The 14,858-nt window shown below is 37.6% G+C and overlaps 1 pseudogene; it reads left to right on the plus strand.

Annotated features, from left to right (window-relative positions):
* The first annotated feature begins 9,871 nt into the window (after nt 1-9,871).
* LOC118839405 lies at nt 9,872-10,462 on the plus strand (annotated as a pseudogene).
* Nucleotides 10,463-14,858: the final 4,396 nt, after the last annotated feature.

A 14,858-nucleotide genomic window follows, 5' to 3' on the forward strand; every position in this document is an offset into this window, starting at 1 on the left:
GAATCTACTTTCAAAAACCATGCTTTTTATTTAATTAGCACTTGAAATTCAAAATGTGCAAAAAATATTTTGAATTGCTTTTTTTCTGAAAGAAAGCAGAACCATTTGAAATTCAGTGTATTTTCTACTAATTGAATGAGTATGTGTACATACAATCATCTTAGTAGTAGTAAATCAATACATTCAAATCAGGTAATGCTTAGAAAGAAAGCTTCTACTACCAATAATTCATTAAGTGTTGTAGGATGTATAAATATGAATAAGACACAGTCTGTCTCTTCTAGTTGCTTACCATAGAGGCAAGGTTGGATAATTACAATACAAATATAATGTATATGTATTCACTTCTTACATTTTTTTTGTTCTATGATTGTCAATTTTCCTGCATGGATATAGGAATGAAGGATAAAAGTCACAGATATATGAATTCATTTATATTAGTACACTTAGAGCCTCCAGATGGTGAGTTGGAGCATCATCTTTCTTGAACTTGTGATCTTCTATGTCTAGAAAGTTTGACAGGCTTCTTCTCCACTATAATTTCTCCCCTTATTGATATCTATAGGCAGGGCTTAGGCTGGATGCAAGACCAGTGATCTGGAGAGCATTGACCTTCCCCAATCTCTTGGGTTCAAGGTACTGGGCTATTTCCAAGGGAGTCTGAGGGGAGGTGACAGATGAGGTGATGCTGGTAGTGTTTTCAGTTGTTTGACACATGGTGGCTTCACTGCCGCTTTTTGTCTCTACTTCAGTGTGCTTTGGTGCCAAATGGGGCTAAGATGATGAGTCTCTGACAACTCTACCAGGGCTTTTGGAGAAGATAACCACTAACAGCCATTTTAATAGATATTGTATACCGGGAGTTGCTTGGACAGTGTAGAGATAAGTTGAAATACAACATATCTAAGAAGCACCCCTTCAAATGGCCACATGTTTAAATGGACATAAGTATAAATGAATTGGAAAAAGAAATGGAAAACCACTCCAGTATCTTTGCCAACAAAACCCCAAATGATGTCACAAAGAGTTGGACGAAACTGAAATGACTGAACAACAAACAACAAATCAATTTCCCAGTTCAGCATAACAATAGTTGGCATTGTGGCTTGTTTAGTTTAATTTTTACTGTCAATGCTCAATAGTTTTGTGTTTATGTTTTAGCATTTCTTGTGTGTGTAGGAAATAAATAGCTACCCTAAACCTGATTAATATTATACATAGCGTATCTCTGGGGAAAATCCTATGATGTTAGCCTAAATCTAAGTTTTAAATAATTTGTCCCCTCAGATTCTGGGATTGGAATTTATCAAGCCAAAATGTATGAAGAAAGGAAGCCCAGCCACCCCCTCATGAAATGCCAGGTTTCCCTAGGGGTGCATTCCAGTCTGCATTTTTTTTCTATGGTGGGGCGACCCCACTTAAACATACCAGTTTCCCTAGGCAAGAAAACTCAGAACACAATTAAGCTATTGCTGGGGAGGATTGTAAAGGCAACGGAAGTAGGATGGGTATAAGAGAAGGAGGAATTTACCTGAGGTGTGGCATCAGGAATAACGGAGTATACCACTAGCCAGTGTTCCATTTTAAATGATTACTTTTGCCAACCAGGTGTGAGGCTCAGTTATTTTTACTTGCTGAAAGAGTATAAGTACTATTAAATGCTCCAAATTGTGTTACTCTGGGAAAAACATGAATTTCCCTATCCTAGTTAGGACCCATTCAGTTCTTTCAGACTCTTTGCGACTCCATTTGGAGTTCGATTTTCCATTTCCTTCTCCAGCTCATTTTACAGATGGGGCAACTGAGGCAAATGAGTTTAAGTGACTTACCCAGGATCATACAGCTAGTAAATGTCATCATCTAGATTTGAATTCAGGAAGATGAGTCTTCATGACTCCAGGCCTGGCATTCTATCCACTGTACCACCTAGCTGCCCTACTTAGGGTTCAGCAAAAGAAAAAGTAAATATTATCCTTTTCTTTGGCATTAGAAATTTAACTAGAGAGAGGGCATACGTGCAAAAACAAACCAAGGCAAAATGTACAGGAAGGAAATAAGTATTTATTAAGTGCCTACTATGTGCCAGAAGCTGTGTGTATTCTGCAAATATTTTTTCATTTGATCTTTACAGCAACCCTGGGAGGTAGGGGCTATTATCTTTACCCACATTTTATGTGAGAAAACTAAGGGAAACAGAGATTAAATCATTTAAGTGTCTAAGGCTGTGAACTCTGGTCTATTGGACTCCAGATCCAGTGCTTTATCCCCTGTAACACCTAGCTACTGCCAAAATAGAGTATATTTTTATCCTGTATAATACTAGAAAGAATAAATTCCTTTGACTATTTTTTAAAAGCTTTAAATTTATGAAAGTGACACAAAGGGATTTGTGGAAATTGTTTAGGAGTCTAGATACTCAGAGTGGCCTGAGAGAGAAATATTTTTCATTTTTCAGTAAGGGGATAGGTAAAAAAAATGAAGGGAAGGAGAGAGGTTAAGGTAGCCCAGCATCATCGGTCTTTTATTGATCTGCTTTGAGGTGTAGTACTATTCCACCCTTGATGGCATTCAGAGACCCATTCTACTTAGAACTCCTTTTACAATTTGAGGAAAGAAGTTCAATGACAGTTTTTTTTAACCCATTTTAGTTTTAAATATAACCAAGCACCCAAAGAGCAGGTAGGTGGCACAGTAAGTAGATACAGTACCAGGCCTGGTGTTAGGGAGAACTGTATTCAAATCTGGCCTCAGACACTTCCTAGCTGTGTGACTCTGGGCAAGGCACTTAACCCTATTTGTCTCAGTTGCCTTATCTGTAAAATGAGCTGAAGAAGAAAATGACAAACCGCTGCAGTATCTTTCCCAAGAAAATCCTAGGTCACAAAGGTCACAAAGAATCAGACACAACTGAAATGCCTGAACAATAGCAAAAAAGCACCCCCCAAAATCATACCTTTTATCCCTAGAATATAATGTTTCTTTTCCAGACTTTAAAAAAGTAGGACAGCTCCCTGTGTCAAAAAGTGGGAATATTACTGAGGATATGCCACTTACATGACAGCATATTTATGTGAAAAGAATATGCTTTGCAAATATGTGGCCATTTTGCTTTCTTCAGAATTCTATTAAGCTTTCCCCTGTCCTGTGGCAATTAAGAATCTGAGTTGTGATATTCTTTGACTATATTAGTTTGTCTCAAGTGTTCAGTGCTGCCCTAGGAATGTAGATATTTTAATTTCCTCAGTTTCAGTAAAGCATTTCTTAAAAGTTTTTTTAAAGACAAAAAAAGAAAAAGAAAAATCTTGTGAGATTTGTGACACAAAGAAATCCTGAGAATTATGGAGAACTGTTCCAAAACATATACCAGGCAAGCCTTCCAGTTACAGATCTTCCAGTAAATAGATATTGGATTATTTCTTAAAAAATGAGTAGACGGTACAATGATCAGCTGTGATTGACTTAGCTTTCCTCAGCAAAACAATGATCCAAAACAATTCCAAAAGATTCATAACAAAAATGCTATCTATATCCAGAGAAAGAACTATTGTGTCTGAATGCAAACCAAAGCACACTATTTTCACATTTTTGTGGCTTTCTCGTTTTGTTCTGTTTGTCCTTTCACAACATGACTAATGTGGAAATATGTTTACATGACTGTACATGTTTAACCTATATCAGATTGCTTGCTGTCTTAAGGTGGGGGGATGGGAGGGATAAAAAATTTCAAGCTCAAAATCTTGTAAATATTAATAAAACTATTGGCGATCAAAAACTGAGTAGACCTAGATATTTTGATACAAAATGCTAAATTAATCTAGGAATACATACTTATTGATAGGAAAAAACTAATAAGGTACAGATGCCCTGTTACAAAGGCCACATAATATCAAAACCATGGCCTAGGAGCTAGATTTGGCAATGTATCCAGTCCCATAGTCACTGCTTCTGGGGAGATTCTGCCTGGTAGATTGCTTAAGTGTGAGTCTTTTGAGTTACAGAAAGGTTAAAGCCAATTATGCATCTATACAAAGTCTGAGTTAAAGAAAGGGAAGGACAGGTGTTCTGGCTAAGGAGGGTCAAATCAGTACAGATTAGGGGAAAAAACAGGAAGTTAAAGCTTCTGTGCTGATTAGTGATGGGATTGGCTATTCTACTTCCAACCTGAGCAAAATAGGAAGACTTGGAAGAAGAAGATGAAGAAGAAGAAGAAGAAGAAGAAGAAGAAGAAGAAGAAGAAGAAGAAGAAGAAGACGAAGAAAGAGGAGGAGGAGGAAAAAGAGGAGGAGGAGGAGGAGGAGGAGGAGATGATGATGATGATGATGATGATAATTAAGAAGAAATAGAGATGGGTATGTAACATCCAAGGAGCTAGATTGCAGTACAGTTGAAACTCTGATCCTTCCACTAGGAACATTGCCAGTGGCATATGTGAAATTCACTTCATTAAGACAAGCTTTTTGTTTCCATTTTGTGTAAATGGCCAGGGAAGAAAGCAGATGGCTGATGAAGTTCTGTGGGAGTCAATTAAAGTCAAGAAACTAGGTACCAGTGTCACAGGACTCAAATGCCGTCCCTTTGGAGGTAACCTACTGTTAAGAAAAAAATGATGGAAACTAGAGTTGTGAATTGAAGTACTTTACTAGACTATCACAGATACCCAAATATGGAACCAAAACTGATTGGTGCCACCAGCACATTGTGACAAATGAAAAGCCTGAGAAACAGATAGGTAATTAATACTCAATTTATTAATTAGTCTAGCAAATAATTAATAAGTTGATGGTAGTGGTCTCTCTCAGTAACCAAAGACAAAAGACCATGGAGATCATGGAATGTTTAAACACCTTTGGAAGAGCAGATGTCCCTGACAGGTAGAGATCAACCCTGATTAGTGAACAATCAATGAGGGGTAGACATATTAATAAGGAGATGGGCTAAAAGTCTTCACCTCCTCCTGTTCAGAACTTGATCATGAGATTCAGCTCCACTCAGCAAAAGAATCCATATCTACCCAGACCACTCAAGTTGAACAACGGGGGTTTTAAGTGTGTGAGCATAATGCTTTAAGGTTGGAATTAACCAGGATTAGATTCTCTTTACACTTTAATCAGAAATAAGCTCTCCTAGTTGGGTGGGCTCCTATCCAAGATTGAAGAGAATGGTCCTGGAGGGTTAGGCCAACCTCATTGTCAGCCCTGTCCTTCAGAGACTAACTTGACATACAAGGTCTAGGTTTTGAATAAGGAAGCAAAAAGAGAAAAATCCCTGGATCCAAATATTAATAAATGGTTATTAACAATCATTTCTCTCAACATGCTCTTCTACAGTCACAAAAGTTTGACATGATGATAGCTCCTAGAGCAAGTAAGAAATAGGTTTTCTTGGTCCAAGATTAGTACAGATGTCACACAGATGTGTGAGATTTTTACTCATTGTGTGCAAATAAAAATATTGTCAACTTGTGCGACACATTTGAGAAAGAAAATTAATCTATATATTAATTTATTTGCCTTTCATTCTTTCTTCCCTCTTTTCTCTCAACTATTTCCCTCCTTTATCCCTTCCTTCCTCTCTTCCTCCCTCCCTTCCTTCCCTTTTTGCCTTTCCCCTCTCTCCCTTCTTTCTTTCTTTCCTTCCTCCACCCCTCCTTCCTTCCTACTTTATTCCTCTCACCTAGGTTTGAAGTGCAGCAGCCTTGATCCTACTAATAATTGACAGAAAAGCTCTGAGCAGTCCTAGTTTGTACCACCTTGCACCTGGTAGTCCCCTGCTCCCAAGAGCTCACTATATTGGTTCCAAACTGTGTAAACATCTGATTAGCTTTAACCCTACTGCAGCCCAGAACTCCTGAGCTCAAGCTATCCATCAGCCTCAGCCTCCCCAACAACAGAGATTGTAGGATCTGTCATTATGCCCACTGAGAGAAAACTTTTACTAAGTTTATTGTGATCCAGGAACTGCGCTAAACACTTGGTAGACACATACAAAGAAGCAAAAACAAAACAGCCCCTACTTTCCAAGAGATTACATTCTTTTGAAGACAATTTATGAGAAGTTTACATATCATCCATTTCACATCACCTTCATTTCTAAATATGTCCCTCCTTGCTTCCCTCCACAGGTATCAAGCATTTGTACCAAAGGATAGAAAAGAATGAGAGGGAAGAAAGCAGTCCATCAAAACTAACCAACATATGACAGTACACATAATTTTCCATACTTATGGTCTTTATCCCTAGAAAGAAGTGATAAAGGTCCATTTTCTCACCTTTTCTTTGGAGTTAGCTTGGTCATTATAATTACATAGTTGTCATACAGTTGTTTCAGTAGTGTCCAAATCTTTGTGACCCCATTGGGGGTTTTCTTGGCAGAGAAATTGGAGTGGTTTGTCATTTCCTTCTCCAGCTCATTTTACGAATGAGGAAACTGAGGCAAATGGTGTTAAGTGACTTGTCCAGAGTCACACAGCTAGTGTCTGAAGCTGGATTCAAACTAAGGTCTCCCTGCCTCTAGGCCTGGTGCTATATCTACTGAACTACCTAGCTGCCTAATTTTTTTGTCTCTCCATTTACATTGTCACTGTATATTATTTTCCTAGGTCTGCTTAATTTACTTTGCAGCAGTCCAAATAAGTGTTCTCAAGCTTCTCAGAATTATTTGTATCTATAATAGCTCATTACATTCCCATACTATAATTTGCTTCTTGGACATACCCTAATTGATAGGCAACTACTTTGTTTCCAGGTCTTTGAGAATACCAAAGGAGGAAAAAATGTTTCTGTAAGTATTTTGGTGTATTAGGGAACTTTCTGTCGTTGACCTTCTTAGGATATGTAGTATTTCAACTACTGAACAGATTTTTACAAAAATGGCAGTGCTTTTAAAAAAAATATGAACTCAACAAACATAAGCTAAAATGAGAACTTTCACATATGCAATAGAAAAGAGAAGGCTGTACATGAAACTGTAGATCTCTATTATGTATATAATCAATTCAACATGTTGTTTTTAAAATTGTCCTGCTTAAAGGAACTTATACTCCGACAACAACATAGAGCACGTAAGAGTCAGTAGAAAGCTAGAGTTTCATGAGCAGGGCACAGCACGGAGGTAGTTAGGCAGGCAGTATGTCCTGGCTCCAGGCAATAAAAAGCTAAATCTAACCAAGCAACCCAGGTTGTTCCTGGGAAGTAGGGGTGTGGCAGAATACCAAATACCCAACGGGGAGGAGCTGGGGATGATGGTTCAAGTGGAGAAAGGGTAATGTGGAGACAAATAGAAGCCTGGATCCAAGGAGATTAAGGTTAAAAACTCACCATCAGAACTTAGGATGGGCTCCTAGAGATCCTAAGGATCTCTAACTATGGAATGTGACAGTAAAGAGCAAAAGCTGTATATTGGAAGTAACACCACTTCACAAGGCATGCACGAGCTTACCAGAGCAGGAAACCCAAAGTTCCAATGGTTGTTAAAAGTGTTGTAGGAAAAGTATTTCTCAGGATAGGGATTTCCTGCAAGAATATGTCTAGACTAAGGAAGAAAACTTGAAACTCTACTTTTCAAGGAGATGTTAGCTTTGGCTGGCATCAAGAAGGCTACAACAACACTTTAACCACTGTCCAGAGGGAACACAAACTTAATGCTTTTAACACTTACAAAGAGAAAAGAATAAAAACCTCAGTGAAGCCAATATAAGAATTCCATAACACATCCCTACAACTCCACCAGGAATGATGCCACATTCTTTACCCCGCCCCCCCACTTGCTGATGTTTGGGCATATCGTACCTACTTATTGACTGACGTTTTGGTGTCTCTGAGGATGGAGAGACTAGAGACACTCATCGCTAGCATATGTCTCAATTGTTATTAAATTGTTTATTATTATTAAAAGATTGTTATTACCTAGTTATAGAATGCTGACAGAAATAAATTCTATTAGATCACTCATACTTATTGTTAAGATCCTCGACACAGTGACTGAGTTTTTCTGAGAAATTTTTTTTCTCTTCAGACCCACAAAGTTAGAAGAAAATGAAAAACTAGTCTATACGTAGTTTGAAAAGACTAGGTAATTGGCCTGTCTACAGAAGAGGCCTAGAGTGTGATGGGGCTCCGCAAACACAAACCACCACAACTAATTTTTACCTATGAGTGAGTTATTTGGACTCCCTTAAGAGCAGATGGAGACTAAAACACTCATCTCAAAGACTCTAAGGGACCTTCTGCCATTTATACAAAGATCATCTGTTGACAGTGGATCAGAGATATGTTCTAAGTGAAGATGATTCTTTGTACTCCAAAACAATAGCCAATTTTATTATGGTAAGAGAACTGAATCCTGAGGGAATACCTTTTAAGGCAGAGAGTCTCCTAAGCTACAGAAACCCACTACAGAATGTGACAACATTGCTCCCTCTTCCCACATCACCAAGAAAATCTATTTATCCAAGTCAAAGAAATACAGAAATCAGAAAAGGTATACATGGGGGAATATATACCCAACAATAGAGACTGAAGGCGATTTCCCTTGGGGAGCAAGGTAACTCATCTCAACCAAGATAGAGTCCTTTATCTCACCCAAAGTGAAACAGCTAACCAGCTTGGGCCCTCTCTGGGTTGAAGTTTGGGAGAGCAGGACTAAAGCTTTAATGAGGATTGTGATCAGTCATCAACTATCTCAGGTATAATGTCAGATACGTCAGAAGTCTTGGGAGATCTAAGACTATTCAAGCAGTGACCAGACTAAAGTAAAATGCAACATGGGAACATGGAGAAATGGCTATATTGTTATTGTTAAGTTGTTTTTCAGTCATATCTGACTCTCCATGACCCCATTTAGAGTTTTCTTGGGAGAGATATATGTAGTGGTTTGCCATTTCTGTCTCCAGCTCATTTTACAGATGAGAAAACTGAGGCAAACAGGGTTAAATGACTTGTCCAGGGTCACACAACTAGTAAGTGTCTGAGGACAGATTTGAACTCAGGAAGGTGAATCTTCCTGACTCCAGGACCAGCACTCTATCCACTGTGCACCTAGCTGACCAAGAAATTATACAAGTAACCAAATGATAATGTTTCCTTAATGTAAAGTATGACTTGCATGCAATTGCATATTTGTTGTTTCCAGAAAATAACTTCATATTTTAAGCATGATTCATTTGATTAACTTCATTATCATATTATTTGCTTTTGTGTATCATACATGGATTATAGCTATAACGTCTGTTAAGTATGTATAGTTTCCTTATTTGTGTATGTGTTGCTGGGTTTGCATAGACTATTTTGTTGGCTTGTTGATGCTAATATAGCTTCACTTTTGCTTGCTCACATGGAACTTTTCTGTTGTTCTATAATTACGCATTTACTCTGTGACATGTGTATGTGTTATGACCCGCATGTATTTTAAACCTGTTGTCACTGACGCAGCTTGTTGAGAGATGCTTTACCTGGTGGTCTGTCTGATGCTTGTTAAATTGTGCTGCATGTATTGTAGCATATTTGCTTTGAAAGGCACCCTAAATTAATTACTTTGGGACACTAATTTGACTATACTTATTTTATTATGTATCACTATTTACATTGATGTTCTTCTGTACAATTGCAGATGTCAAATGTACACTGATGAGTTCAAAAGAAACTCCTAGCAGGAATATAGTTGGGCTTCGAGACTGAGCGTAGAAAGAGATGTAGTTTAAAAGAGGCAAAGTTTTATTCTTTAAAACCCTGGAGACTCAGGAACTCTCATGGGAGTAGTGTTTGGAGTGTGGGACTGGGGTGAGGATGGTATTAGACCTGAGTACTATGGCCATAGTCGGCTAGAAAAGAACCATCTGCTCTCACCTTTCCTTTTCCCAGCTGCAGCTGCAGCCATGAGTATTCTCAGGCTTCAGAAGAGCCTTGCATCTAGTGTCCTTCGATGTGGAAAGAAGAAGATGTGGTTTGACGCCAGTGAGACTAACAAAATTGCCAATGCCAATTCCTGTCAACAGATCCGGAAGCTGATTAAAGATGGGTTGATCATCTGGAAGCCCGTTACTGTGCACTCTCGCACCAGATGCTGGAAAAATATTCTGGCTCCACGGAAGGGCAGGCGCATGGGTATTGGTAAGAGAAAGGGTACTGCCAACGCTCGCATGCCTGAGAAGGTGATCTGAGTGAGGCAAATAAGGATTCTGTGTCGTCTGCTCCGAAGGTATTGGGAATCCAAAAAGATTGACCACCACATGTACCACAGCCTGTACTTGAAGGTGAAGGGAAATGTGTTCAAGAATAAGCAAGTCCTCATGGAGCACATTCATAAACTAAAGGTACACAAGGTCCGGAAGAAGCTCTTGGCTGACCCGGCTGAAGCTCGTCAGTCCAAGACTAAGGAAGCACGAAAGCGTCCGATAGAGAATCTGCAGGCTAAGAAAGAGGAAATCATCAAGACTTCGTCCAAGGAGGAGGATACTAAGAAATGATCCTCTCCAACTCTGTACCTAGTACCCTTCTATTTGGCTTTTATACAATAAGGTTTGACAAAAACTGTCAAAAAAAAGAGCCATCTGGCAGAGGTAGTAGCAGCCGTGGCAGTGGAGAGAGGACCTTTGTAAGAGAAGGTGTCTGACACATTCTTCCACTAGGATAGATGGCACAATTATAACCAGAGTTTGAGAGATGTCCAATTATTGAATTTTCCCTGGGCCAAGACTCTAGGCAGCCAGCAAATCCACTTCCTCCTTCTCCTGCTCTTTCTTTCTGAGAGAACAGATTTATAATTCAAAATTCTCTGTCAATTAAAGCTGTGTATTTGCAGTTTGAAAATGCAATCTTGCTCATTTATAGATAGTATCTCTTCAATTTTAATAGCTTCCAGTGTGTGAATGTCCTTAATTGCAAATTCGGGGAGGGTGGTCAGTTGGAAAGAACAATGCTTGGATTTAGCATGCAGAGATACAGTATGGACCACAAGATTCAAGCCCTGGTCCTGGTGCCAGGATTTCTCCTTAATGAAGGTAGAGCAAATTGTGAAATTATTACTTTAGATAAACTTCTCCAAAGGCAGAACTAAACTGGATCAAGATTGTACTTCTGCTCCACATGTTAAAATGAGTCAGAGCAGCAAGTTTGCTGATGGGATGGGTCAGAGTTGTTATGGCATGTGGCTTTAATTACTCATCCTTTCCCCACTTTTCCATATGAGTGGACAGATAGCTCTTTTCAGAGGGGGGAGTCATGAGTGGTGGCTAGGGAGTAGGAACTTCCCATTGAGAAGAAAAAAAGACACGGAAAGTTCCTAGCCTATAGGCTAGCCAAGTGTCTAGCAATGCCCACATTCTAAAGGAGGGGACCAGGGGAGGGAGTGGTTTTTTTTGTTTTTCCTATAAGCTTCACCTTCAACTTCATATCCAGATAGGGGCAAATATTACACACAATCTAGGAGCTTACTTCTAGCAGAGGAACTATCTTGACTAGAAAATTCATGCACAGCTATCATTCAGAGCAGGATTAGGATTCAGAAGATTTAGGTTTTAATCCTGACACTTATTAACTATTGTTTAATTATATATATATGTATATATATATGCATATATATATATATAAAACACATATTATGCATACTATGTATTATATATAATTTATATAAATGTATTATATATAATTAACTATTAACTGGGCGAATCAGTCTCTCTGAGCCTTAGTTTACTCATTTGTAAAACTGGGATAGTGACCCTTATACTATCTAGTTAGATTTGGAAGAGACCTTTGATATTTTATTATCCAATTCATTTATTTTAGAGATGAAGAAACCAAGGCCTAGAGGAATGAATAACTTGCAAATGCTCATGTAACACAGACAGAATTTAAACTTTATCCTCAGATACCATCATTAGTAATCCTTTCACTATGCCAGGCTGAACTTTGTGATGAAAGGGCTTTGTAAACATTATAATCATTTATAACTATGAGTAAATATGATCACTAATATTATGCTGGATAAACGAGGTTTTAACATAGTAGTAAAAATAAATCAAAGTAAGGCAGGAACACACACACACACACACACACACACACACACACACACACACTCCAGCTACTCTTCCTGCTGAATATAAATGGACAAGAAATACAAAGAAAGCCTTATGTGTAAAAAAAAAAATAAACACTTAAAAATTGCTGACAGCAGGGTTGAGCCACTGAGGTGAAAATGTTCAGGAAACAGCAGAGTATAAACTAAAGCATGTTTTAAGTATCCCAGAGAGACACAGATTTAAAAGCAAGCCCCTATCATTCCAACATCTCATTTAGTGAATGAACATCAGTTAAGGAAAGGTCATGCATAATGGGATGGAGAACTACTGTCTCCAATGTAATATAGCAAAATGAGTAAAGACTGCAGATTTGAGAATTGTAGAGATATTGTCATAAAGTTGATACAGTTCTCAGGGTTTCCAATTCTGTAGTCCTTTAATCATTCTTAGAAATCCAATCCAGGTTAGTCCTGATTCTCCCACTGAGCCTTTGTTCTCCCATCGGGTTGTTAAATATTAGTAGATGTTAATTTTTTTGCAAATAAAACAAAACAAAAACCAAAGTTTGCCTTGTAACATTACTTCCACAACAGAGAATAAAAGCATCATTTTAATTGCTCACCTGTTTCCAAATGTGAAAAAAGCAAGTCCCATCTCTTGCCCATTGGTTTCTGGATCTTTAAAAGAAAATTTGGCAAGATGTGTTCTGAGAAGAGTGTGAAAAAGTAGCTATCTCAAGTGCCCCGTTCCCTTTTCAGCTTCATTTTGTAGGCTATCTTCCCTCAGTAGAGTGTAAGCTTCTTAAGGCAAGGACTGTCTCTTTTTCTTTGAATCCTCTATACTTAGCACAGCGCCTGAAATGTAGTAGGCACTTAATAACTTTAAATTCTGTAAATTGTGTGAGAGCAGAATTAGTCACTATAATTCCATAGCTTTCAGCTCTATGTTATCATTTTCATTCAATCATTCTGAATATCGGATTCCTGGTTCTGCTTACTTCACTCTGCATCACTTTAAATAAGTCTTCCTATTCTGCTCCCGCATTTTACAGGTGAGGAGACTGAGGCCCAGGGAGAATAAATGAGGGATAAGTCCATGGTTATACAACTAGAAGTGGAATGACTAGGGTGCTAAACCAGGTGTTCTAACTCTAAATCATATGTTTGTTCCTCTGCCATCTCATTTGTCATTTTTCCAAGCTTTTTTTTTTTATTCTTGGGTATCCTGAGAATGAATTTCTCAATGCCTTCAACATCATATTGCTTCCAACATGGACCTCTTATTTTTGAATTATCTGCATTTTACAAGATAATACTCTTTAAAGATTTTGAGGGTTTTTTTCATTTTACAAATGATAATTTATACTATGATATAAAAATATTTTATTTAGTTTTTTTTAAAAAGTGAACCTCAACTTTTATTTTTATATGACCTTCATTTTCAAATATAGCATGTCCTAAAAATCTTAGGGTAATTTTAACTTCTGGGATACTTTGCATCCTTCACCCCCACCATATCCCTGCCAAGAAAACCATAGAAAGTGCAAAAAAATTTAGCAAAGCTAATCAATTTATCAACTGAGTCAGACAATGTATGCCATGTCCCACATCCACAGAGCCCCATATCTGCAAAGAAGGGACAGACGCAAATTTTCTGTTCTCTTTTTGGGAACAATTTTCATCATTATAATTATATAGGTTTCAATTTTCTAGTTATTCTTGCTTATGTCTTGTGCGTTGTTTATACCCTGCATCATTTCATGTTTCTCTATATTCCTCTTACTTTTTATTTCTTGTTACATAGTAATATTCTACACATTCATATATCAAGATTTGTTTAGCTCTTCCCTAATCAAGTCATTTAATTTGCTCAAATTCCTTAATTTGTGCTACAAATTTTTTTTTGCTATATTTTAGTATACATAGGGCCTTTCATTCTTTGACTTTATTGGGAGTATATACCTTGAACAGTGGGAATTAAGCAAAGAGAATGGACTTTCTAGTTACTTTTTTAATGTAATTCAAATTACTTTTCAGGATGATTGGGTTAGTTCAAAGGTTTAACAACTGTATATTGGCATGCTTGTCATTCCATTCGTCCTCCAGCATTAAACATCTTTCTTTTCTTTGTCTTCTATAGTAATTAATAGTTTTTAAAGAGATTTCATGTACATTAAATAACTAATAAGATAAAAAAATTAAAACACACACATTAAATGACTTATAGAAAGCAGAATTTTAATGTTAGAAGCAACTTTAGATATCTACTGTAGCCCTAGCCCTAGTACCTGGCACATAGTAAATAATAAATTCTCTCTTTCTCTCTCTCTCTCTCTCTCTCTCTCTCTCTCTCTCTCTCTCTCTCTCTCTCTCTCTCTTTCTCTCTCTCTCTCTCTCATATATGTACACACACACATATATTTTTCAATCATTTACCTATCATTGATTTAAAAAAAAAACTTTGGGCTTAGAAATATTGAGTGGCTTACTCAAATGGATATAGGGCATGGCAGAACTGAGGTAGACCCTAGGGTCTTTGGATTATTACACCATTGTATTTTCTGGCACACAGTGCTGCCTTTCTAGCTTACCTGGAAATAGCTTAAGATTTCCAAGTTCTTCATGTTTGTTTAACTATTTTTAGCACTATTTGATTTGTAATGTTTTAAGCTTATTTGATATTTACCCTGATTTTTGTGGATTTTTTAATCGGACTATATGATAGGGGTAACACGGTATAGTGGCTGGGATTCTGGGCTTAGATTCAGGAAGGTCTAGATTCAAATAATGCCTCTGACACTAGATAAGTGACCCTGGGAAAGACTTTTAATGTTTATATGCATCAA

This window comes from Trichosurus vulpecula, chromosome 2 (assembly GCF_011100635.1).
Source record: "Trichosurus vulpecula isolate mTriVul1 chromosome 2, mTriVul1.pri, whole genome shotgun sequence".
Taxonomy (NCBI): domain Eukaryota; kingdom Metazoa; phylum Chordata; class Mammalia; order Diprotodontia; family Phalangeridae; genus Trichosurus; species Trichosurus vulpecula.